Here is a 24,006-nt window from a genome sequence, read left to right on the forward strand (position 1 = left end):
TGGCAGGGACCAAAAAGTCCACCCGTTTGAAACTTCAAAGTGTTCTGCACACTGCTGCCCGTCTTGTCCTTAAACTTCCACGCAAATCCTCAATTTCCACAGCTCTTAAATCCTTGCATTGGCTCCCCTTGCACAAGAGAATTCTCACTGTAGCCTTCCGAGCCTTCAACAAATCCGGTCCGTCCTATTTGTCTAGACGCTTCCCTCACTACACTCCGGGCCGCGCCCTCAGATCCTCACAAAAAAACCTCATGACCCCCACTAAATTCAATCTGAAGTCTAAAGGTGGAAAAACGCTCAGCACCCTGGCTATTAGAGCCTGGAACAGCATGCCCAGGCATCACAGACTTCAGACGCTTGAGAAGCCGTTTAGGAAGCTCCTCAAAACGTGGATTTTTACTCTCTCTGACGACTGGACTAAAGCAGCCATCTAGCCCCCCCCCACCTCTCTCTGCGATTTGGTCTCAGGATTTACAGCGCCAAGATGCTCCCTTCGGAGCGAACGTTTGCGCTCTAGAAATACCCCTCCAAATATCCAAATAAAACTAAGCTTGATAAGTTCAAGCACGAACGAGTGTACCCATACACGAGCGACAGTTACACTCCCCCATTGTTTAGGAACAATGGCAAACGTTTCGGGTCAAATTACTCGGGCTCGAGTACGGATGGGAGTGAATCGGATAATACTGTTACTGTTACTGTTAACACACAAAGTTTATTTAGACCATAGTCTATAAACCATTCATGCAACAATGGATCGCGTATCGTGATAAGACATTTAAAACCACAATTCATTTTACACATTTACAGCACTTGTAAAACCATAAGCATACAATATTTAAAACCATAGTTCATTTTATACAATTACAACACTTATGAGAGCCATACACATAAAATTGAGATACTCTATAATTTCAAACTCTCCCATTCTCCTTTGTTGTCTCCATTACATATTCTCGTGTTGCTTTCAAAAATTTCCCCAACGCAATTGTAGTATCCAAAGAAGACATTTCAGCCCGTGAGGACACCTCATTTAAAAAAGAAATTGGACGTAAAATGTTTTTCCGAATTACTAAAATACATGTACAATCACACAATATATGTAAAATATTATTCCTTACACCTAGACCACATTTGCAAATTCCATCCGGATGGATCAGGACCACACTTATTTTTCTTTCAATCTTCCATGGATTTAGTCCCACCTGAATCTTCAAAATTTCATATCTTAGCCATCTACTAGGCAGTAAATCCAGGCATGGGAACCGAACCTTCTTCTCCCACTCATTTTTTACCCAATTCACTGATTTTTTTAGCCTTAGATAGTCCATATCCTTTGATCTAGAGTATTCAAGCCCTTGGTCTCTAAGCATCTTTTTCGTACACACTATATTTAACAGTGGTGGGGAAAGGCTCAATTTCAAGTTCGCAGCTACCGTCTGGAGGGTTTTCCTCACATCTCGCGCCCAGCGTAAGCTGCTTACTCGAATTTCCTCTCTACACCAAATTGAAACATTCTCATCACCACCAGGCTCCAGTCGGTTCTAAAATCTTATTAGAGACAATTGGGACTTTACCTCCCATGATGTTAAACCCACCTCCATTCTAATTGCTTGAATCATGGAGCTATTTGGTAAGGACAACAACATCTTCACAATTTTTCCTTCTTCCCGGTCCCACCCATTTTTACCACTCAGAAAAAGCACCTCAGCTCCATAAAGCACTTGTGGGGGGATAATAGCTTCAAAAGCGGTCTGTGTGACATATCGCCATAATCTTTGTTAAATTTTTTCAGCCCACAGACAGACGAATAGGCCTTTGCCTTCTGTGCCTCCAAGTGGGTATTCCACTTTAATGCGCCATTAAACCAGAGGCCTAAATATTTATATTGATTTACTATGTCTAATTTATCCTGTCCTAAAAACCAATTAAAATTGTTTACCCTCTTTCCAAAACATAGGATCTTAGTTTTTTCCATATTCACTGTTAAGAGCTTTTTATCACAGTACTTATTGAACACATTTAGCTTCCTTTGTAGGCCCATTTCTGTTTGATCCAAAATCACAAGATCATCGGCTTACAAGAGACATGACACTTTATTATTATTCATACGAGGGCTCGCACTTTTTTCAATTTCCAAAGTCGCTGGGAGGTCTGCCAAATTTTTTGGGTTAGGGAACCCTTTATATCTCTAATAACCTGGGCCCAATTACCACTATGTAGTTCTTTCAAGATGTTCAATAAGCCCTGTGGCATTCCATAGTTTTCCAGTACCTCCCAAAGGCTATTTTGGTCTACTGTGTCAAACGCCACTCGGAAATCGACGAAACAGCAAAACATTTTGCCATTTTGTTCTATCGGTTTCCTAGCCAGGGACCACAATGCAAAACAATGATCTATCGTAGAGTGGCCTTCTTTGAAGCCCCCTTGCTCAACCGGGATGATAGATCTATGTTCCGCCCAGACTTTTAACTTACTAAGGCCTATTTTAGAGAATTTTTTTTCTCCTATCTCTAATAGGTTGATTAGCCTATAATTCTTTGGGGCATATGCATCCCCTTTCTTGTGTAGCGGTCTTATTATAGCTCCCTTCCAATTTGGGGGCATAATCCCTTGTTCTAAAATTAAGGTAAACATTTTCGCGTAGAATTCCGCCCACCAAGTCTGATTTGAATTTAGTATCAGGGCTGGTAGATTATCTGGGCCTGCTGCCCTAGTTAGGTTCAGTGTCTTTATTGTTCTAAGAACATTTGTTGTTAAACATTCTTGTTTTAGATCCTCTACTTGGCCACGCCAGTCCCCAGCTACCTCATTTCCAGTCCCTCTCCTTGGGGCATATAATTGCTGTATGTACTGTGTCCACGCCCCCTCTTCCACTACGCAACTCATCGGGGCAACCGCAGGTACCATTGCTGTCTGGATTAGCTCCCAGAACTGCCGTATATTTTTGGCTTCGATTGCTTCTAATAATTTGCCCCAACACTTTTCTTTATAAGTCCTTTTAGCATTACGGATTAGAGTGGTATATTCCTTCTTTATTTTTATTAGGTTTTCTGCCCTGGTTAGCACGAATTTTTTCCGTAGGCTACGTTTTTCTCGCCTAGCTTCTCTTTTCTTTAGTAAACATTCCTGGTTGAACAAAGTTTCTCGCTTTGCTTGTGACCTTCCGTTGTTCTTATTGGCGCTTACGTCATACTTTAATTCTACACTTATGCTTTCCACTACTTGAGTTATTTTCTCAACATACCAAGGTAAATTTTGGCCACACAAGTGCCCTAATTGCACCTTTTGTTGCAGCTTAGTCAACCTCGCGATATATTTTTCAGTTAAACGAGTGGTTATCCGCTTTGGATAATCCATCTCTTGGGGGATAACTATATCACATGCTAAATGTTGGGCGATTACAAGCTCTAGTTTTAACATTTTATGATCACTACATTCCGCAGGGACAATCCTGAAATCTTTTATCAACTCAAAATTCCAAGCCAACATAAAAATATAATCTATCGGGCATATTTGCGTCCCATAATTAAAAGTTTTCTTTGCGGGACAATCCTGCGTTATCCTCCCATTTAGACAGAATAAACTTTTTGTCGCCAAGAAGTTGCCCAAGTTGGCTGCATCAGTTGTTATTTTAGTTTCCAGGAATTCTGCTTTTTTCACATCACAAGCATCTAGAATTTCAATATACAACTGATCAGTCAGTTTTGGGTTTAATTTATGATTAAAATCTCCCATTAACAACATTAAATCATTTCCATACTTATCACACAGCATATCCATGTCATTTTTAAAATGTAACAGTTCATCCCCATATTCCTTCCTTGAGCTCCACTGCATATACACATTTAGGATCAACATGCATTCATATTTTTTATCAGCAAATAATGTTTGTATTCTGCAAGCCAAAAGCCACTTAGATGTCACAGGTATCTGTAAAGCCGTTATTAGTATACATGTTGAGATCAGAGTCAGCAAGCCCCCGACAGGGCGGCCAGATGTAGATTTTTCTGCTGGGCGGTAAATTTGTTTAAACCCTTCCACTAATGGGGGTTCCCCACTGAGCCAGGTCTCTTGAATACAAATGATTTCACACTTTTTTGCGAGTTCCTTCAGAGTTTCCTGTTTTATTTGGGTACCCATCCCATTTATATTCCAAGAGACCATATTTGTGCTCCGTGGTTGCCCCCTTTCCTATTCTACATCGCTTAAGGGATCATTTATTTCTGATTCTTCCCTACAGCTTTGTGAGGGGCCTGCCGGGCTTTCAATATTACTCCAATTTTTCCAGGACTCTACTAGGTCCGAATTATTTATCACTATATTGATATTTTCCCGCCCTTGTTCCATTTCTCTTACAGGTAATTTCACTTGTCTCTTTCCTAGCCCTGCATGGTACTTTAAGAAGGTTCTCTGTTGGGACACCATCCGGCCTAGTCCTAGCTCTTCTTTGGGCACTAGTCTAACCCCCTCTTTTTGAATCTCCTGTTCTGCGTTTATTATTGCTGTTACAGCCAGAGCGGAATAGAACTGTACCTTAGTAACCTCCTTGCCATCGCCATTTGCTTGAAAACCCACCTGTTTCAAGTCTTCTGTACCTATACTTTTTAGGTTTGGGCAAAGTGCGAACATATTAAGAAGGTAGGACCTATTTAAAGGAGCGCACTTTTTATCTTTTTTTCCGCCCCTTCCCAGTTTCACTCGTTCGAAATAGAGTAGCTTATTCCCTTTATTCATCTCCTCTCCAAATTTACCCTTACCCTGGTGTAGTTTTGTATTAATTCTACAACCTTCCTCTAGGCTAGTTTCCCAGTATACCTTCTTTTTCGCTGTGGCCTTCCGGGCGGGTGTAGTCACTTGCTCTAAAGCCACCTGTCTCTTATGTTTTATCACCTTTTCCTGGAGGGTTTGCTTTCTACAACTGCTTTCCTCATCCACTAAGCCCCTGTCCCGATTCTCAGGTCTTAATCTCATTGAACTAGATACACTCGCCATCTTGTGCGGCTGGGGCTTAGGATCATGCACTACTGCTTCTATTGACCCACGCCTTTCTTTGTGGGTTTTTATCGCTCTTTTACTTAGCTTCGCTTTCACCCTCCTTCTTGCCACTCTGACTCTTTTTAGTATACCGTGACTCATAAATTCGCTTCTTCTTTTTACCAGCATTGGCCATCTTGACACATAAACTTGGTTTTCCCCGGAAGGGGCTATGTCAGTCTGGCTTGCTGATCGGGGTTTAGTTGTTCCACATTCCTCTTCCCCTTCCCTCCCTTGACTCATCATCACCGAGTCTGTGACGGGTCTTAACATTGAGGGCATGTGTACCCTAATCCCGTGTAATTCTCCCTCAATTTTAGACAGGTGCATTTTTTGACTTTTCAAAATGTCATGATTTAACATTGTTACTTCTAGCAGACCTTGTAACGATTTTTGCACCATTAACATCAATTCCAAGATTGAAGATGCTGGGGATTCTGACGACTCCAAGTTTATCTCAGGATGCTGGTTTTCCCCATTTGTGTCGCCATTTTTAACCAAGCCCACAGGGTCATTGCTGCTTGAAAGTGCCATTTTTCCTGAGCCATTAAAACTTCCATCTATGTTTGGGGTTTTTTCATCACTGTGCCTCGAACTCAGGCTAACTACATCCTCCAGCGTCTGTCGTACGAATCGCGGAGAGGAAGAAAGTCGCGGTGAGGAAGAAAGTCGCGGTGACATTATTGTCCCCTTTTGGCCTGGCAGGGACTGTACTGATCGGTCAACTAGATCTATTGAGTCTGCCAATCGGTCATCAAAGATTAGTGACGTGCCCCCTTTCCATGGTTCCTCCTCCTCTTCAGTAGCATTAGTTTTAGCTGGTGAAAAAACCATTTTGAAGTGTTTTCCCACAAATTCTTTAATTGTATGGGTTGCTACATTCCCCTTACTTACTCCCTGTTGGACATTATTGGGAGTTTTCTCTTCGTCTTTTTCGGGACGTATTGTTTTTTCCTTGACCACAGCTGATGTCCGGCTCTCTTGGTCGTCTTGTCTATTTTCGCTGCTAGGCTTTGCTTTCCTAGATGTTCCTAGTGTGCTCTTATTTCTTTGTGGGGCCATTTTAATCCTTAATCACTTTCCCTTTCGTGCTTCAATTTAAAAAACTATTTAATTGAAATAAATGAAAATTCTTTCCACTTACCTCTGTTGTGCCTTGCCCTTGCGCTCGTGACCCGTGGCTTTCTCCACTTTTTCTTTAAATAATATATGTCTGGGCTAAGCAGGTTATTCTGCCAAGTAGTCCAAGTTTTTCTACCATGTCCTCACTTACGGAGGATGTAGCAAGATTGGGTTTGTGGGGCTTGATTTTCCACTCCTGGCCACCCGGTTTTGGCCCGGGGCTCCGGGATAGGTACTCCGAGGGTGGGGGCGAGGGCTGGAGCACAGCCTGGACACACGGGTCCCACAGGCACTGGATGCTCCCCCACTCCACTTACTCCTCGCACCTCTTTGGGGAGTAATATTATGTTCGTAAAAGTAAAAGTTCGTATATGACTCTTGCTTCAATTTGCGAGGTCTTACGGTCCTCCACTCGGCTCCAGCAACTTCAACGTCAGCTTTCTCCCTTCGCGCTCCTCGTGCTCTGAAACACGCGTCACGTGTCGCGTCGGGTCACGGGGTCACGCTCGCAGCGGCAATACGGCAATACGGCACAACAGAGGCAAAATACTAACCCACCGCAATTCCAACAGAGGGGGCAGGGTAGAGGGAATAGAGCGTTCTCACATGGGAACCAACCACCTAGCCATTTTCAAAAATGGTGGCCTCCCACACCTTGGGGATATCCACAACATCACGCATATCCACCACCTCCGGGACATTTTCAAGGGTTTCCCAATGCGTTTATTACACAGCCTTTTTTAGGGTTTGGTACGCGCAGGACAAGGGGCAGACGACGGACTCAGCAACAAACAGGGGTCCAGTGGGAAGGCCAAACAGGCCCCCATGCAGGGACACGGAGCCAGACAGCCAAAAATCTCCAGAAAGCAGGGACATCGGCGAATCCACAATCATAGTGAATCTCTCCACGAAGTTGCTAAGCCAAATGGAGGAACAATTACTCAACAAAGTGTTGGGATCTGTTATGACAAACACCGTTGACCCATTTATGCTTCAATACGAATTAAGGTCTATTTTATAGGAAATTGAAGCTTCACTATTTTTTTTTAAAACAAATCTGATGAACAAGAATGTATGCTGGAAACAAACACGGTTCTGAAGGTGAAGTCCAAATTCCTACCACGTACACATACTGTTCCTCCCCAGGTATTAGCCTTCGAAAAAGCTGTAGGGGATGAAGTCTCCAAATTATGGAACAAACAAGACAGGTCCTTTAAGAACCTATCAGGACAGGAGCAGAAGGCACTGAAAAGCCTGTCTTATGATCAAGTAATAACAATAAAGCCTGCAGACAAAGGCGGCTCTATTGTTATTCTGAACACTACCGATTACAGATCGGAGTGTTTACGACAACTGGCTGACAGACGTGCATATCTGCCTCTGCAGGAGGATCCAACTGAGGAGCTTATGAAACGGATTAAATGTCTGCTGGAAGAAGCATCGGCGGAAGGATGGATCACTCATAACGAGGGTTTATTTTTGATAACAGAGTTCCCCGTTATGCCATATTTCTACCTCCTTCCAAAGGTGCACAAGCCACAGCGACCTCCCCAGGGAGACCTAATATCTCTGGAATAGGTGCGGCCCTGGAACCGCTATCCACTTTTGTGGGCTTTTTTCTCAGGCCCATTGTGCAGAGAATGCCGACCTACCTTCAGGATACCAAGGACGTGCTGAGGGTCCTCCCAGAAATTGACTCTGATCCTGTAAGAGACCTATTGGTCTCTTTCGATGTTGAGTCCCTATATACCTCCATCCTCCAGGCTGAAACTCTTGAAGTGATGACATCCATCCTGGGAGACAATATCTGTGACACCATAACACCGGTTACCTTTATCATGGCTTTGGCGACACTGGTCATGAAAGACAACTATTTCTATTTTGAGGACACTATATATCTTCAGACCTCCGGAACGAGCATGGGCAGCGTTTTTGCGCCAAGCCTGGCTAATTCGTATGTGCACCAATTAGAGCAAGAGCATGTGCTCACGCCTACCAACCCATTTCATGCATCGATAAAATGGTGGAAACGCTATATCGATGATGTGTTGGTAGTGTGGAGAGGGAGCCTAGAGTCTGTGAGCGAATTCCATCAGTGGTTAAACAGTAGGTACCAATTCCTCAAATTCACGTTTGAGGCTCACAAGGAGGGACTGTCCTTCTTGGATCTCTCGATCTACGTGACACCAACAAACTTGCAGAGTGAGCTATATAGGAAGCCGATGGCAAGAAATTCGCTGTTATTGTACGACAGCCACCACTCTAAATTCCTACGGGACAATTTACTATATGGACAGTTCCTCCGAGTACGGAGGAACTGTTCATAGGTGGAGGATTTTAAGACTCATGCCAGAAATTTGTTCTTACAATTGGCGGAGAGAAGTTACCCACGATCACTTATCAATCAATCAATCAATCATACAAATTTGTAGAGCGCGCTACTCATCCGTGAGGGTCTCAAGGCGCTGTGAGGGGGGGTGCCGCTACTGCTCGAAGAGCCAGGTCTAGAGCTAATTCCTGAAGGAGAGATAGTCCTTGGTCAGTCATAGGTGGCGGGGAGGGGTTCCATGTCTTGGCCACCAAGTAGGGGAAGGATCTTCCTCCGGCGGTGGTTCTGCGAATGGGTGGGACGGTGGCGAGGCTGGCGGAACGGAGTTGGCTGGTTGATGTGTAGAATGTGAGGCGGTTGTTGAGGTATTCGGGGCCCATGTCATGGAGAACCTTATTAAACGGTCGTGTAAGCGAGCCATTAACAATAACCGGGAAGCGCTCCTAGAACCGCCTGTTCCAAAAAGTCACACTGAAAGACTGACGCTAGTGAGTACCTTCAATACAAGAAGCAAAAGCCTGCAGAAGATAATCAGGAAGCACTGGCGCATTCTTATCACAGTAATGACAAAATCGCACTACCCCTTTTTGCTTTTAAGAGAGCAAATAGCATTTGGGACCAAACTTTTGCATACCTGCCCCAAGGAAACACCGAAGAGGGTTTTGGGCACTTTGTGGGATTTACCACCTGCAGTTGGGCACCACCCTTGTGGTAATTGTTCAGTCTGCCCACAAATGAAACATTCCACTGAAATTGATATAGGCACAGAGAGGCCCTGGTCACAAATACACTTCACCAATTGCAACAGTGACAATTTGATCTATTTGTTAACTTGCCCGTGCTCAATAAAGTATGTCGGTAAGACTACTCGGAAGGTTCGCATACGCATGCTGGAGCACAAAAGCTCTTTTCGCTGTAGGAAATCTATGGCACGACTCACTAGACATTTCCTAGAGAAACAAATGGGGAATCAGAATTCGAATGGATGGTTTTAAAGTAGCCCTTCATACCCTCGCACGTGAGCAATGTCTCCAGATATCTGTTTTTGAGAGAACAAAAATGGATTTATAAGCTCTCTGCAGATACAGTGGGACTTAACGATGATATACCTTGGAGTGCCCTGTAGGTATGACACCATTAGAGCTGGAACTAAAATACACCTGACCTTATCTGTAATGAGTAAAGACATTCGATGTCTTCAGTATCTATGAGCATTTTTTGGGGGGGGAAATTATCAAGAGGTTCGCCTCGATGTCACTGTGTAGTTTTATACCCAGATATGATTCTGCCCGATATGAGGTCTTTAACATTTTTGCATATGAACACACAATGCCCCATTGTCAGGTATTTAGCCAGGATGTTCTATTCTGTAATGCCCGTGCATTTTGAGATTATCTTAATAATTTGCTTTAACAATGGTATTTAAGGTACTTGTAGAACTACTAAGATGGCTGTTCCGTTGTCGCTTTGCCTGACTGTTTATGGTGGTCGAGGCAATCATTTTGCGATTTATTGCCAAAAGCTGCCATATTACAAATTATTACAACCTGATATAGGTTTTACACTCTGCCTCCCTCACATTCAAATATAGATGGATAGTTGTTGGAATACTAGAATAATTTCCATACACTTAGTGGTATGAGTTTTAAACCAATACAAATATTGCTCATATTGCTATTAATATTTGTGGCGTTTTTCTTCAATATGCTAGTGAGTATTTAGTAAAACCAAATAATATGCCAGAGCATTTGTGTATCAAATTCCTATCACGGGCGTTGTGGAACTACCAAAATGGCCTATTGGGTGTCATTTTGTGGTCACACATGTTTTTCCGTTTCTGTATACTTGCAGAGGGAATGAAATAAATAGTTGTTGCAGATGTTGTCGGTAAAATAATATTAACTGATGCAGGCTTTACAATTGTCTTGTTACACATAAAAACAAGAAACGAACGGTTGAGATCGGGTTTATCGGGACTACAAATAAGCCGGGAATGACGTCATTCTGTAGTCATGCGGATGGTTCCACGACCCCGCGTTTATTAATCAAAAGTTTGTTCCCATCAGGGGTGTCTCCCTCAGTAGTAATATAGAGTGGGACACTGCGGACACTATAAATGCTTTATACAAACAAGGACGTGGTTTCTATGGAATGGTGTCAGCATTCTACGGAGATAAACGGGGCATGTCTAAACTAAGACAAAGTAGTCCCCATAGACGCAATCAGATAAAACAGCATGGCTTCTCCGGTTCGGTGCCTCCCCCAAGCCCCAGGACTGCTTCGTGGCACCGACGGAGAGGTAAGCACCAGTAAAGAAGCTATCATAGTAGTAACATTTAAGGATACTCAAAGCTAGTTTGGGTTTGTGACTATACAAAGGGTCAGTTTATGAGCTTTTGCGAACTGACTATCTGCGAGGCTATATAACCAATGGTGACTGACTGCATAACTCCATATGGTGTGCACTGATTTAGGAATATAATATAGTGCTTGCAGTATCTACCACTGTATGAGATAACTTAGTTAAGTTGAGAAGAGTGCATTGGGGATGAAGGACATGTAGCGTTTGGATGCATGTCATTTGGGTGCCCTCCAGAGTATGGGGGTTGCTCTGTCATTAAGTCAAATTGAGGATAGAGATGACGTAAAAAGCAGGGAGTGTAGCTGGGCATTTTTGGAACCCTACTCTATGAGGGGAGTTTTGATGCCTTCCACCTTGTCTGCATTTTTAACATTTAGAGCGGGGCCTCGTATACCTGAGCACAGTCCAGGTGAGGTGAGGTCCAGTCCCCTGTCATTCTGGGTGAGAAAAAACATCTATATATATCTTTGGTAATAAAGGATGTAATGAGAGCATATGTGTTTGTGTTTGTGAAATGTGCAATACATTGTATTAATAGGAGAATTATTTTCCCGTAGATTATCTTTTGAGATCCACTGACAAGGAGGATGAGTACATAACTGTAGGTACAGGTTGTATCGTTCAAAACAGTTATTCTGTTATCACTGATTTGTTTGGTGTATTATCTAATTTGCACTAATATTAACAGTAGCAACAAGTTAAGAGCAGTGACCCTGATGAAAGCCAAGGGACGTTTTGCCAGTTAGGCAGAAACATGTTGGCCCAGATTGTGACAGTTATTTGTTTGACACTGTCTTTTGCGCTGTTCCCGTTTTTTAATTAGGGGATGTGCCTTGTGTTCTATTAACATTTTTTGTTAAGACATATCACCCTATTTTATCTCACCATTTTTTGTTAGTTGCACTGATTTTTCACTATCTGTGTCTACCATCCCTAACTTGCTAATAATTGGTGGCTCATAGCCAACTGTGGACCTGATCCAGTATCAACAACTTACTGTGTGGCAAAGTGTCTCGATGATCAAAGGAATTGCCAGGCCACAGTTTGGATGGCCAAATGATATGACTGATCACCTGGTCTGTTTGATGGTAATCCATGATGAGATGATCTGGATCATGTTAACCAGTTTTTGAACTATCCCATTGTGTTGTGTCCTTAGTTCACTGCACTTTTGCTCCATTCTTCTTTTTTCTTGTTCCTGAGAATTTAGCACAATGGTGACTGTAGCACCTACTGACATAGTGTAATCATAAGTCAGTCAATCCAAAAGATTTGGCTTATAGACCTTCTAGGTACTTTATGTTGTTCATATTGTGTAGCTGGGGAAGTGAACCAGTAGTAGGTCTTTAAACTTTGTTTCCCTTTGACCCTCCTTTCTCTGTTTTGTTGTGTTATCACCCAGGTACTGCCTATTCAAATAACCAAAAACACATGGGCATCAGTTATGTACTCATGCAGTCACTGAAACACTACTCATGCAATCTGACAGGTGCTATGTATGCACTTAAACAATGATGCGCGCACCATGAATATACTGAATACATCAAGTATATACTACTCATGTGGTCCTGTTATCACCCTGGTATTAGAGTAGAACTAATAGAATCATCCTACCACTATCTATGCATGTATTGAATCATTGAGGCATTAGTTATTCACTTATCTATTCATATGGCCGGGACTCGACGCAATCTTAAAGATCGTCCGAGTTATCCGTAAGAAGGACAGCGTGGACTCCCCCCCCTTCCCCACACTCTTTTCCGCCGGAGCGGATATCCGGCCCCCGGGAAATTCGTAGGAGGGGCATATAGCCGTCTCCCCCCCGGGAGGGGCCTATGGCCGTCTCCCCCTAGGCGACCCATTCATAGTGGGTGCCACCTCCCCGTGGGAGGGGCCAATGGCCGTCTCCCCCTAGGCGACCCATTTGTAGTGGGTGCCGCCTCCCCGTGGGAAGGGGCCAATGGCCGCCTCCCCCTGGGCGCTCCCATTCATACTGGGTGGTGACCCCCCTAGGGACCTTGAAATCACTGCTCACCGATCATGACCTTACCGCCACAGGCCGGATAGTTGACCGACTATCCGGCCCCCCACACCTCCTAAAGTTCATGTCTCCTTAAACCCACTAGCCATGCTATGAAGTCTCCTATGAGTAAATCATTCCCAGCCCGGGACAGGTGAACCCCATCATTCAAGAAACAGTGATCGCCCTGAATACACCCATGGGGAATGCTTTGCAAATGCGCGGAGCGAAACAATTTCTCAATTTTGTTGTTGACCCTCTTTACCGAGTGGTTCAACGCCGTTACAGAGAAACCCCCCCGCCAGACTCTCCTGGGGATCATGTGGGACCAGGCAATCGTGCACCCCGGGAGCCTCCTAGCCAACCAGCTGACTGCCGACAATATGTGTTCAACTAACACCCGTCTTCCCAGTCTTACCAAGTCATTGCCTCCCAGATGCACTATGATTACAGATGGCAGTGACCTTTGCCGCCCTAAGAGTCCCTCCACAAACGTTTGAAATTGGTCAAAACAGAGGCCTCCCTTCCCATGGAAGGTTACTCTGAACCCGTATTCCCCAGATGCGTGAGTCGCGTCTCCTGCCATGAATACGTCCCCGGCGCGCCTCACGTATGAGTGGCCCACGACCCATACCACTCGATCTCCAGTCAGTGATCCTTGACCGTTGGTCCTCTGGTGTTGGGTCGATCCCCAATTCCGCCCCGCGTCACTGGCTTGCGAAACTGTAATCCAAACAAAAGACAACAAGCGTGAGTGCATTTCGTCAGTCTTTTACAACATGTGCAGTCGCACATACCTCTTGAAACAGTTCGAGGACCAACGGCCTAGCTGTTTCACTTCTTCCGCACCCAGACCCCGAGCCGTAGCCTCAGTAGCGGCCCCTATTCTGAATGAGTGGGTACCAAAATCGCACGGGTTCAAGCCCGCCGCAGCAATCGTAAGTGCCAGCACCCTCTGAAACTGAAATTTCGTCAACGGGGTGCCGTCCTTGTGTCTAAGCAGGCTCCCCCCCCATGTCGCCGGCCTCTTTGCCAGGTAGTCCTCTAAATACCTTATGGGACAACTGGGGCTCCCTCGAGCGCGCTGCAAAACCACACTACTCCCCAAAGCTTCCTGGTCTGTCTTGGACCTGGCTATCGAGATTAACATAGAATCACCCCGTATTTGGACATGATCCCTGCATAGACCTCCCTCCACATCCATCTTGTTTCTTGCTACGAGTTCACTTACCCGCATGGCCCCATGGAATGCCAATGCGAAAGCAGCTCGGAACAGAACCACCTCGGAAGGGGAGGAGCATGTCTCCTCAAGTTTTGCTAGTAGCAAAGACAATCTTTCTAAACCAATCGGGTGCCTTGTATCTTGTCTGCGACCTTCCAGGCGCTGCCAACCGCGGAGCGCCTTTCTGACTAGGAAGGAACCCGTCGGGTCCCGTATGCCGTGGAGCTGTGCCATGAATGATATGGCCACCCTATGTCTGTTGGCAGTTGATCGGCCTTCCTTATGAAGCGCCACTAAGAATTTCTAGGAAGGATTCCTCCTGCCCCCAGCTATGCTTCCCTACCGGCCCTAAAAAGGCGCAGTATGAACGAAACGCTCCCTCATAGGCTTTCCTCGTCCTGGGCGCTAAGCTGGCTGCCACGAGGTCCTGTAATCCGGGGCACCGATCTGCCATAGTGCTTCGGGGAACGGTGCCGCCACTAGATCCGCTGTGGGTAGATAACCCCTGAAAGCCTGCATGTGTGAACGAGAGAGTGCATCAGCTGCATTATTCAGTGCACCCGGCACATGTTTAGCCCTGAATTGTACATTCAATCTCAAGCATCGCAATACAATTTCTTTCAACAGTCTCAAGATCCACTTGCAGCGTGCTGCCTGGTGATTAATGCACTCGACCACCGTCATGTTGTCTGACCAAAACACGACTGAGCGGTCCCTAAAGTCTTCCGGCCATGCCAACAGAGCCACCCAAATGGGAAATAGCTCCCAGAATCCAATGTTACCTGTTAGGCCACTGGAGTGCCACCATGTTGGCCATACTTGCGCCGACCATCGGTTACCAAAGATTGCGCCAAATCCCACACTCCCCGCAGAGTCGGTCCACAAACCCAGTTCGTCAGATGACGCTGGGGGTTTGTTCCACGCCACCCGACCGTTGAAGTCCGCCAGGAATGCCAACCAAATGCGCATGTCCTGGCGAACCTCTGCCGACAGTCTCGTGCGGTGGTGTCCCTCCTTGAGGCCTACCATAGCTTGTGCAATGGAACGTGAGAAGGGGCGAGCCATCGGTATCACTTTCAAGGCAAAGTTAAGCTGACCCACTGTTTGTTGTAACTGGTGCAGGGTCACCTTCTCCTTACCAAGGCATTGTATTAAGGAAGCCCTGAACTTGGCCACCTTCTCCATTGGCAGACAGAAGCATCCCTCCACGGAATCGAGCTCAATTCCCAGAAACTCCAGTGAAGTAGATGGCCCCACTGTCTTACCCGGTGCCAATGGGACCCCAAACTCCTGCATTAGAGTGCAGAAGTCCTGCAGTGTCTGTGCACATTCCGTAGTGTCTGCCGGACCCAAGAAAAGGAAGTCGTCTAAATAGTGCATCACCTGTCTACACCCAGTGGCCTCAGTGAACGCCCATTCCAAAAAGGAGCTGAACATTTCAAAATAGGCACATGAAATTGAGCAACCCATGGGCATACATTTATCCATGTAATACTTCCCTTGGAACGTGAATCCCAGCAAGCGCTGGTCCCGAGGGTGTACCGGGAGCAACCTGAATACTGATTCGATGTCTGATTTCGCCATCAAAGCACCGGGGCCCAGGCGATTCAATAAATCGACGGCATCGTCGAACGATGCGTATCGAACTGAACATACCTCAGGGTCAATAGCTTCATTCACCGAGACCCCCTCCTGGGCTGACAGATTGTGAATGAGTCTATACTCCCCCGGGTCCTTCTTTGGAACCACTCCTAGAGGGGAAAACACAAAATCCGCCACTGGCGGGCAGGAAAAAGGGCCTGCTCCCCATCCCAAGCTGACCTCTTTGGTAATTTTCTTGGCGGCCACCGCCGGGTTATGTTGAACATATAGTTGATTCTTACAGAAGGGGCTCCCCCGAAAATTCCCCGCCGGGATGTTGAAGCCATACAGAAAGCCATTCCTCAAGATCCTGCGGATACATGATCAGGGTATTTGTTCAGCCAGGGAGTCAAAGCCAAGATGTCGATGGGTGAAGATGACTGCTTCCCAGGCACCACATCAATCCTGCTTGGATCCCCCCTTTCCTCCCGAACAACCGGACTTGGATCTACAGCTAGTTTCTGGGTGTGAGGAGTTCCCACAGCCCGAACAAGCATGCCGGAACCTACATGTTCCCTGAGGCCTGTCACAGTTACCTTTGTCGAAACCCCAACAAACCCCACGCTTGCCCCCATTCCCGCCGGTCTTGGGCTGTGATTCCCCACCGGCGCTCACACGAAAGGGCAGTGCCGGTCTCTGTTGGGTTGTCCCAGACCCGCTCCAGCCTGGTGACGACGTACCCGCCGACCCAGGCAAGAGCTGCTTATGCCATGACACCGTGTCGAGACAATCCCACGTTAAAGCCACGTCAAACTCTTTAGTTTTTCGAAAGTTAACGTCATAACCCTTCCATTCATTCCCCCCGTACATTGTATAAAAATTCATGATCCTGTTCTGGTAACATGATAATTCGGGCAACAATTCGGGCTTACGTTCCCCCATTACTGCTGTAAATATAGAAAAGGCCTTGACCCAGTTCGCCATGGTCTCACCGACCCTGAATCCTGCCATCTTGGCCCGCCATACACTGGGGTGCCATAAATCTTTCTGGGTCTTTGCGTATTCTATCTCACAATGGTCGGTCAACAGTGAAAACATGTTAATATATTTGTCCCCCCATATAATTTCCTTCGTGGCCGCCGGGATGTGCTGAGACAACCTTTCCCGCCTTGAAGGCACTGAACTCTCCCCAACCAATGGCAATGGATTCTTACCGGGTTCAACCGCTGTGTCCGCTGTCTTCGCTGTCTTCGCTCGGCCATCCGTTGTAACCCCCGTTGCTACCTGTGGGGGAATATAAGGAACATTCGCCGTCCCGGCTTCCCTTGACTGCCGTAACTGCTCAATTATTATTCTGGCTTCCTCGGCCGGGTCCCCAGCAGCCACTGCCCTGCCTGCTTCCTTCTTTAGCCAGGGTAACACTGCCGCTAACTGAAGTGCCAGTTCTGGGGTCATCTGATCATCCTCGACTGGCGTTATCACTACGGGGATTGGTAAACCCACGTCCGGACCTGGTACCGGGTTATCCACCGGTGCGACTGGGTTGATTGCGCCCGGGCTCGTTGGGGGCACCTCTGGAGCTGGGCTCTCCCTGGAACTCGCCCTCCTCTTATTCCTCTTCCCCTTACCCTCTGGGGCGACGTCCGGCAAGGCCGGCCCTATAACTTTCTTAGGCTGCCCCGAGAGGTTGTTCTGCGCTGCTATCTGCTTCTTAACATCTGCTAAGCCCCGACCGATCGCATCCACTTTACCCATTTTCCGGTCAATTACCGCTACCCGGTTCACGAGGGTGCGTAGCAACTTCTCCATCTCGGAGCTCTTTCCCGCTTTCTTGCCAGACATATCTTGATTACTTCTCCCAATTCGATCCGCAAGGTACTAGAGCTTCAATACTCCTGGCACTGAATGTAAATGTATGTAAATGTAAATGTATAGGCATTTATATAGCGCACTACTTACCCGTAGGGTCCCAAGGCGCTTCGACCGCTGCGAAACCCTTCGTGGCTTCCCTGAGAGATGGTCCCTTATTGGGTATCTCCAGGGTGAGACCAGGCATCCCCGGCGGTCTGGTGGGGCCGTTAGTGAAGATGAGGCAAGCTAATGCCCAGAGTTGCCGAGTGTGATCGCTGATCAGAGTGGGCACCGAGGCGAGAGAATTATCGAGTCCGCAGATCCTGGTCCAGAAACCTGCCGCGCTGGGAATCGAACCCTGGTCCCGGGCCGTCCTCTGCTCTCGGGTCTGCCGCCTCTAACCAGTGAGCCACACTACTTCACTGAAAGAAAAACAACAAAGATTACAAGTTCTCAAAATTGCCGCTTGTTCCTTCGAGGGCTCACGAGCGACGAGTGGTGCAGCCTTCAGAACACTGGAACAAGAGGAAGCCTTGTTGGATTCCCGCTCTATTTATTCTTCTGCGGGAGGGCGGGGGCCCGCCTCAGGTACGCCCATCCGTGCGCGGACATCCGGGCAGGTGTCTAGGACAACCCCTTCTGGGCGGGAGGGGCGTGCTCCGGCTACGCCGCTTTGGGCATACCAGCCGAAACACGCCCCCCACCCAGAACGGTTTCCCGGGGGGATCGGGGCACCCATCCATACATTCGGGGGGACCGAGTGGTCTTCCCTTTCCATTCAGGCAGTATTCATGCACTCATCCAAACACCCAGATATTAGCAATATAGTCATACGAATACACAGTCACTAACTATGCAGCTATTGAATCACAGATGTTTTTCCTACAGACTCAAGGAATCATCCAGGCACTATCTATATTCTGAGGAAATCACCTAGGCACTATCCATCGAGGAATCATTGTTGTACTCAACCATAAGCACATGTATTTAAAGTTTTAGTGAGGGGTATGTACATTTTAGAACCATCTGGTGAATTATATATGTAACTTGTCACAAACTGTTTGCTTGTACTCAGAAGAATTAATGAGCTATATGCTGTGATACAGATTATTGTGCACATTTTTATATGCAGCCTTTCTTAAAATGTAAATCTGACACATCTAATTAGAAATGTAATAAAACAATAACTCCGCCAGTGACACAGTGGAAGAGAAGCAGGGAAATAGATCTTATTTTTGGATTTACAGTATTGAGCCACTGTATGTACTTTTAGACTTTAGTTGATGTTTATTTTAAAATGTTGTACAAAAAGGATACAGTATCTTTTAGTGTGTATAATTGAGAACTGAGATATGGTACAGCTGTGTTGTAAGAGAGAGCTCTTTGATATTAAAATTCTGCTAACAAATTACGTTTTGTGTTTTAGTGTGGGATGGTACATTGAATTAGGTGCTTCTAGTTCTGTAGCTAGGTTCATCTGTAGATTTAAAGCTACAACATAACATATTATGTGTAAGCCAGTAGTAAAGTAGTGGGTATATTTGATAGAATAAAAATTCAAATATACTTTTTTGTTACAGAACAATAGCTTCATAACTACAGCCATAATGCCAACAAAAGCTTGGAGGAAAAAGGAACAGAAGCAACTACAGTATCTATGAAGAACTGATACACAAAAAGTGGTAAAATAAAATAAAAAAGAGCTACTGGTAAGAGGACAAAGTCATTTTTTAAACATATATGTGGACATTTCCAAGATCACAAAAAAAGAAAATAAAATTCAAACTATGAGAAAGAATTACAGTGGACAAAATCTATATGATAAGAACAGGAAACAATGGACACACCTTAACCAGGAGGCAGAAGCAGGTTAAGGAAATTAGAGGCAGGATGTTTCATAGTAGATTTGTTATGAATCTTCTGAGAACTATGAAAAAGTATAGAAGAAGAAGAGAGACACTAAAGCAGAAATAATGAGTGGACAGAGTGGTTGATAAAGCCTTTGCTTTGAAGAGGAATTTTTTGTATTTTGATTATAAATAGAATGAAGACTTTCGACAAAATGGTATTGTGCATGAAGAGACAAGACCAGAAATATAGATTATTGATTAGAAGTTACTTTTCTACATTTTTTAGTGGAGAATGGATGCATACTTCTAGTACAGAGCCTTTCTTTAATGAAGAAAGCTATCTCCAGGATAATGGATTTGTTCATGCTATTGACTACAGAGGATGATGTAATGAAATGAAGAGTAGCACTCCTATAGTAAAATAGGTGATGGTACCTAGAAATGTAGAAGAAGTTATTGGAAAACAGGTACAAGGAAGGCTGAATCAGGCACCTGAATACAAATTGAATTGTGGTAGGGTTTGTAGTATTTGACAGCAATTCATATATATTTTAAGAAAATTCTATCTATCTTTCAAAGACAAAGTTAACAAAACAAAATAAATACTTTGCACAATCCATGCTGTATGATGTCATCAAGAAAAACACTGGAACCACATCTTGAAGTTGAGACTGGACCTCTGAAGGGACTCTGCTCCACTATTGTAGTGGCTGCTATTGAAGTTGAGGGTCCTTCTGCCTCAGGTTGTTTTCTTGCCGAAGTTAGATGATTGCCATTGTAATTTTTGGATGGTAAAGCATGCATGTAGTCAAACAAGAATATTTTTTATTTGTACCCCTTGACAATTGCATGTCACATATTGTGCAAATGTAGGTGTAAAACTGTTTAAAAGAATGGCATTTCTTTGTTTCGTAGTTATGTTTTATTCATGAGTTTCAATGTTGAAAGTTATATTTTGAAACTTGTTTTTCACAAAGTTAAACCAATATGTTACTAAACAGCTAGACCTAAACTTTCTGTTACATATGTCTATACATCTGTTTTAAACTTTGGCATTTGCCTTTGTGACTACTGATGTCATTGCGACCTCCGGTGTTGCTGTGAAGAAGAAACATTTATTTTGGATGCAGTTATTATGACAAATGAATACAAAGGGCAAAGTTAAATTAGTATCTTATTAAATAGTTACCTACCAACATCAGAGTACTATTTTTATTTGGAGACTTGGAGAAATGCCACATGGATGAAAGTTTGTGGCTCCCCACAGATTCCAAAACATTCCATCACAGAAATGTGACAAAAATGTTTTTTTAGTCAATGTTTGCAGTTTGCAAAGGGTTCTGGGAGAGACCACAATGTCAACCCACTCTGCATACCGCTAGGTGTCTAGTTTTCAGAAATGTACAGGTTGTCAAGGTCTCCCTAGGTGCCGGCTGAGCTCAGGTCCAAAATCTAGAGCTAAACACATTGGACAAAAGTGATTTTTTTGGTGGAAAAAAGTGATGCGTCCCTGTTGCGTTCTGGCTGATTTCCTGCCACGCCCACTGGGACTACTCATATCAGTGAGGTACCAATTTTATCAGCACACTTGGGAGAATTCTGGGTGGATGGAAGTTTGTGGCTCCCCACAAGTTCCAGAACTTTCAATCACAGACATGTGGGGGAAATGGGATTTTTTAGTGAAAGTTTAAGGTTTGCAGGGGATTCTAGGTAAATAAATATGGTGAGAGCTAGGCCATTTCCTGGTGTGGCCACTAGGCTTACCCACAGAAGTGAGGGACCATTTGTATAGGGAGACTTTGGGAAATGCCGGGTTGAAAGTAGGTAGTGGCTCCCCATGGATTCATGGATGTTTCATCACAGAAATATGATGAAATTGTCTTTTTAGTCAAAGTTCTAGGTTTGCAAGGGATTTGTGGTAAAACAATGTGGTGAGAGCCATGCAAGTCAGCCCACCGGTGGTACCCCTAGGTGTTTAGTTTTACAAAGTGTGCAGGTTTGCTGGGTTTGCTGGGTTTCTCAAGGTGCCGGCTGAGCTAGGGTCCAAAATCTAGAAATACCCACATAGAAAAGAAGTCACCATGGTCGGAGAACACCACTCCACCTGCGGGGTGTGTGGAAATTTGCCTACTCCGCATTCTGTGGAGCACGCAGAGTAGGCAAATCTCTGCACACTCTACGGCGGAGCAGAGTTGTTCAGCCCCCGTCACCCACCCACCCTATTAACAATTGTGTTCAACTTTTAAAAAATAAGTTAAAAGTGAATAAAAATGTCTTACCTCAGCTGCGGTGTCCTCAGGCTTCTCTCTTCCTCTTCATCGCGTTCTTGGTGAAAACTGCGCATGCAGAAACGCATGGTTTTCATAAGGGCCCATTTATCGCTCTGCCTATTTCACTATTTGTATTTGTTTTTATTTGGCAGTCAAAGCAAACCGATTACACAGTGCAGCTCAGTTGTCGGCTCTGGGTCCATTGGGTTCCTGGAGATTTGACAAACTCTATATATCCCCACAACAAGAAGGCTATAGTGGGCATATGGTATATTGCTTTTGTAAATTGGCTATAGTGACCAAAAGTTACAGATGAACATGTTGGTATAAATGCCCATTTTCTTCTACTCATTTTCAACATTTCTTTAATTAAACAGTTATTTTTCTTGGGAAAGCCTTGAGGGATCTGCACATATGATGACTTGCTGTATTTTGAATGTTTTACTTACTTTTCATTACTCTATAACTTTCCAGAATTGCCCATAGGTTTCACACTGGTCTTCACCACAAACTGGAAGTAGGTTGAGAGCACAAAAAAATTAAGAAATAGGCTACCTCTTAAAAAAATACCAAAACTGTGGTACAACATTATGTGTTCTAATTCAGCTCTGTATGTTCCTGGGATGCTGGGAAGATGGTGACTTGTATACAGTAAACCATTTGTGGATGCCACTTTTAGGGAAAAACCCAAACTCTGGAGCACTTTTCCTTTTTTTTTCTCCAAAAACTCAAAATGTTGCAATATTTTGACTATTTTCTCTGTCCCCTCCAGGGGAATCCACAAACGCTGGATACATTTAAAATCCCCATGATGTTGGAAAAAAGTATGCATATTTGGCATGGATACTTTATGTGGAAAAAAGGTTATGGAGGCCTAACTGCAAACTACCCTGAATAGCCAAAAAAGGCTCAGAACTCCGGGGGAAATGGCCCAGCAGTCAATGTGTTAAAAGAGAATGCTTTGCATTCAGCAGTGAGGGTATTTGGGGCCAAAGTAGCAGTTAGCTGATCGTGATAGACTATTGCAAGTGTCCCACCTCTTTTTATAGATTTATCTACTCTATTTATTCCGTACATTGGTGGAATCGGGGCAAGCAGGTCCGGGCCTGAGGAGGGATCTGCCCATGTTTTAATATTAAAAGCTAGATCCAGTTTGCGGGTGTCAAAATAAATCACTACATTTATTTTGTTTTTATTAAGGAGCTGACAATACTTAAAGTGCATGAGAACAGATATTCCTTAACTGGATCATTTGTAGTAACTAAGAAAACAGAGCTGATGTTTGTAGTTAGTAGTAAGTGAAAGTTTGCACGTGGGACTTTTCACTGTGTCCATGATCCCCATGGATTCCAGGATAGTACAATTGAGTTTCTTACCAGGACCTTTGAGATTTAGCATTTCATCCCTTGCATACTTTTTAATAACAGTGAGTTGGGGTATTACAAAGGAAGAGGGGCTGGCACTGGGTGCTCTCCACATGCAGACGGGCACCAATGTGCTGGCAGATCAGTTCATTATCTCTAATGGGACTCAGTACACCCATAGCAGGGACACCATTTTCACAATGTCCTTAATTTCTGTCGCATTTTTGTTGTATTGTTGTATGCAAATATTATCCATGCATCACATGTTATATTTTTGATTTTTTTACAATTGTAATTACATTTTCATTTTTTTAGTTCATTGTACGTAGTTTTCACATGAGGTTTTCTTTTCTACAATGTTAAAGTTATTAATTGAAGAATGTAGAAAATGTATTCATAGAATACAATATGATCAGGGATATATTTAGTGTTTGTAGGAATAATGAATATTTATTTTGAGATATGTGTTTAATTCATAATTAAAATGTTATTTATTGCAGATGCTAAAAGACTTGTAAAATAATATAATTTCATCTTTTTTATTTATCGTACTCATCATCGAGGAGTTAAGACATTTGAAAATAGGATTTTTTTCACAAATTCTTGTTCCATATATATTTTTTTTAATGTAATATTTGATAGTGTATTATTATTATTATTATGATTATTAGTATTATTAATAGTAATATTATTATTCGTATAATTATTATTAATAATAATAATTATTAATATTATTACTGTATTCTTATTCATATTTTTAGTCATAGTAATATTGTTTTCTTTTATCATTTTTATTTTATAATCCTGTTATATATTGATGAAGAAACTACAAATTAACATAAATAGTAATAAAAATAATCATAATAATTGCTATCATGTTTTATAATACTATCATTGTTTTTAGTATTATTGTCAATATTGTTATTATTATTATTGTTATTAATATTATTATTTCATTCTAACTTCAGAAGAAAAATCTTAGCTAAATTTAATATATG

The sequence above is a fragment of the Lissotriton vulgaris genome, chromosome 11 (assembly GCF_964263255.1).
Source record: "Lissotriton vulgaris chromosome 11, aLisVul1.2, whole genome shotgun sequence".
Taxonomy (NCBI): Eukaryota; Metazoa; Chordata; class Amphibia; order Caudata; family Salamandridae; genus Lissotriton; species Lissotriton vulgaris.